Genomic DNA, 503 nt, shown 5'->3' with positions numbered 1-503 from the left:
AAATGCATATGGAACATTCTTCAGAATAGACCATATTTGGGGCCACTTTTAAAGGCTCAATAAATTTAGAAGGATTAAAATCTAATAAAGTGTGTGTTCTCTGACAAGAGTAGAATGAAATTAGAAATCAATAATAAAAGGAAATTTGGGGAATTCACAAATATGTGGAAATTAAGCAACACACTCTTACATAAAGAGTCAAGAACTCACAAAAGGATGGAGTGCGGTGGCTCACACCTATTATTCCAGCACTTTGAGAGGCTGAGGTGGGCAGATCATGAGGTCAGGAGTTCGAGACCAACCTGGCCAACATGGTGAAACCCCGTCTCTAGTAAAAATACAAAAATTACCCAGGCGCAGTGGTAGGCACCTGTAATCCCAGCTAGCTGGGAATCTGAGGCAGGAGAATCGCTTGAACCTGGGAGATGGAGGTTGCAGAAAGAAATAGAGAAAGAGGGAAGGAAGGAAGGAAGGAAGGAAGGAAGGAAGGAAGGAAGGAAGGA

This window comes from Piliocolobus tephrosceles, chromosome 8 (genome assembly GCF_002776525.5).
Source record: "Piliocolobus tephrosceles isolate RC106 chromosome 8, ASM277652v3, whole genome shotgun sequence".
In the NCBI taxonomy this organism is placed as follows: domain Eukaryota; kingdom Metazoa; phylum Chordata; class Mammalia; order Primates; family Cercopithecidae; genus Piliocolobus; species Piliocolobus tephrosceles.
Note: the sequence above shows the minus strand (reverse complement) of the source record.